Source organism: Littorina saxatilis, unplaced genomic scaffold (genome assembly GCF_037325665.1).
Source record: "Littorina saxatilis isolate snail1 unplaced genomic scaffold, US_GU_Lsax_2.0 scaffold_2343, whole genome shotgun sequence".
Taxonomy (NCBI): domain Eukaryota; kingdom Metazoa; phylum Mollusca; class Gastropoda; order Littorinimorpha; family Littorinidae; genus Littorina; species Littorina saxatilis.
The window spans coordinates 9,021-12,151 of NW_027127633.1; the positions used below are offsets into that span (position 1 = coordinate 9,021).

Below are 3,131 nucleotides of genomic sequence, written 5' to 3' on the forward strand. Positions count from 1 at the left end.
CTGATGAAGCTTCCATAAGCGAAAATTCGTACCGTCTTGTCTCGTTCTTGTATTGGTGAGTACAGTATTCCTTTGTTTTTTAACTTTGGTTTTTAGTTGGTTTTTGTGTTTGTTTTTTTACTTTAGTTCTGTCTGTCTTTCTTTCTTTGATTCTTCTTGTTGTTAAGCCTTTCGCTAGCAGCCGCGCATCTGCGCGGCTGTGAGGTCACTGTTCTAAATACAGCCCTCACGCTAGTCACATGATCAAATCACATGACTTTTATCACATGGTCAGTCACGTGAGTTTACTACAAATGGCTGCCTCCATGTGTCATTGAAAAGCGATTTTAAAGGTCCTCGTCTACATTTTCTGACAGAAATTGAGATTTGACCGCTAAAATGTTTAATCCATTCACTAACACTTTCAAAAAAACACCCCCCTCCGATCAGAAAGGACGGAGCAAGTGTAGCCGTTTGAAAATTCATTGATGTATTCCATTGTAGTAGGATATCCTTATTTGGAACATAATCGTAGTAGGATATCCTTATTTGGAACATAATGTAAAGCGGAAGTTTTCAAAGTGCTCAACCACCCAGAATTCCTAGCGGTGAGCAGCCGCTGGCTTGACGAAAGTTCTCTGGTAAGTTCTTTTTATCAATTATGCAATACATTCTTGTCGTATAAGACTTTTAAGTGGCTGCAAACAAGGCTTCATTATGCAACAAAACAGTTTCAAGCAATGTGTTTGCTCTGTTCACGTACTGTGTTCGTCATTCGTACATTTTAAATCTTAGCCGAGTTGACGCATTTCAGGGAACCTCTCAAAAGTCAGATTTACGCTTTCAGCATTGCACATCACGGTACTTTGTTTTATGGCGGTTTACAAAGAGGCTCTGCTTAATGATTCGTTTCAGGAATTAAGGAGTCATCATAAAAATAAAGCAAAAGCATAGGTCTAACGCTAACTGAATGTTTCGAGAGGCACAGTTCCGACAAAGTCACAGTCCGACAGTCACAGTGACACACGTACACTGACAATGAAATCTAAAACGCTTGCAATCGATCTAAATTTGTATTTCTGCACACACAAAACATTTCGACTACACTTGAAAATAAGGATCGGAATAAAAAAAAAAAAGGTCTTTTCCAACAAGAGTCCTTGATTTGTGTGCTTTCATTTATAATGAGTTTACGCCGGTAGACTACTACCCGCAACATCGATGTCAGAATCGACATTGATTTTCCTGCAAGACTGACTAACAACTACAGATCTAACTGAATTAGTTGAATCAGAGATCTAGATTCTCCGGTCGAATCTTAGAATGCAGCTGGTTTTTATTTTTGTATTTCTTAGGTCTATATGTGTGTGCCGTATGTGTGTAAAATGTGCGTGTGCGTGCGTATGTCTGTAGATGTGTGTGTTTGTGCGTGTGTGCATGTATGTGTACGTACATGCGTGCGTACGCGCGTGCGTGCGTGCGTGTGTCAGTGTGTGTGTGTGTGTGTGTGTGACATTCACGTGGTAGTACGAGTGATTGAGTGAATCGGAGTATCTGTACGTGTTTGTTTTCTTATACCTGATCATGTTTTCTTATACCTGATCATGTTTTAGACGATTCATGTATGCATTTATAGTTCTTAAAAATGCCAAACGTGTAACTCATTATACATTTGCCCCTTATGGCATAAATAAACTAACACTGTACTGTATTGCATGGTAGGTATAAGCCACGTATTTTATTCAGTTATGATTCATGTCCGTCAAGTATACGAATACGAATACTTTATTATCTCATACAGAGAAATTTGTCCATGTCTTTTAACAGTTTTGTTTTGTTGTTTCTTTTTTTTCTGCAAAAGCTGTCCATTTCGATACTCAGGTCGAACAAAGTACGCTTATCTCATGTCTCAACTCTGAGCAAAACATCGTCTCCACCGGTCAGAAGAGGCAGGGCAGGGCCAGCAGGTGCGGCAGTGTTACATTGTTTGTCAGCGCAATCGGGAATCAAGGACACAGAGTCCGCATGCGGACAGCAACTCAAGAAGCTGCCGCCAAGAGTTATCGGGAAGAAAGATCCAGTCTCTTAGTCTTACAGTGAGTTTGTGTAGTTACAAATGTAATGGTTTGAAGATTTCTTCTCTCTGTTATTGCTTGAGTGCTTATGTTAATCTCAGTTATTCAAGTATGGGCTGTATATTGTAAATGCGTGTGTGTGCATATGAGAGAGAGAGAGAGAGAGAGAGAGAGAGAGAGAGAGAGAGAGAGAGAGATGGGGGGGGGGGGGGGGGGCGGGGCGGTGGTGACACACTATACTTCCGTTTGCTGTTTAAAAGGATATGTACTTACAAAATCGACAATCCCATCAATCAGTCGAGACACAATTTATTAACAACAGAATTTTAATTATATACCAACTTAGTTAATGCATACACTCTTACATACGTATACATCTGAATGCATAAAGCACACACACACAAACATGTACAAAGTACCCCCCCCCCCCCCCCCAAAAAAAAAAAAAAAAAAAAAAAAACAAACAAACAAAACATGCCACCCATTAAAATGCTGATAACTCATGAATTACTTATGCAACTTACTTCAAATTTGGTGTACATTGGCCTGAGATATGGAATGATAATTCCACAAAGTTTCATGAATGCCGGTCAAGTGCGCATGGCTTATAATTATATCTATATGCCGCTGGTTTCATAATACTACATCTACTAAAACAGATAAAATGGATAAAAATTTGAATGCATCACATTATTTCATGACAATAGGACTTTTAACTGTGTTGGTCAGAACATGATTAACGAGATGACAGCGGGGGAGCTAGCTGGTCCTGTCCATTGCTGAGCGGCTCGCTCCCATCCCCGGTTTTGGGCATGGCCTGCAGAGGATCCTTCCCAGAGGAGCCTACTTCAAGTGCAGCCACATGTCCTTCCAGGTGTGTTTGTCATCACTACCAAGATAGGTGAAGGGAGGTTGATAACCACCCGTCAAAGACCTGTAATTACAAAAATAGTACTTAAAAATCTGAAACAGTTTCAAAACTGTTAGCACACTGCTGTTAATCGCCATAAGTTGTGCATGACTCGACTATGATGTGCCGTAATTATGCATTAAAATTATGATGAAAAAACAACAACC

The 3,131-nt window shown here is 40.0% G+C and overlaps 1 long non-coding RNA gene across 1 annotated transcript; it reads left to right on the forward strand.

The window, feature by feature from the left end:
* Positions 1-330: 330 nt before the first annotated feature.
* On the forward strand, positions 331-2,917 carry LOC138956038 (uncharacterized). Its single transcript, XR_011452474.1, has 3 exons — positions 331-620; positions 1,841-2,075; positions 2,784-2,917. It is a non-coding gene; the product is annotated as an uncharacterized lncRNA (long non-coding RNA).
* Positions 2,918-3,131: the final 214 nt, after the last annotated feature.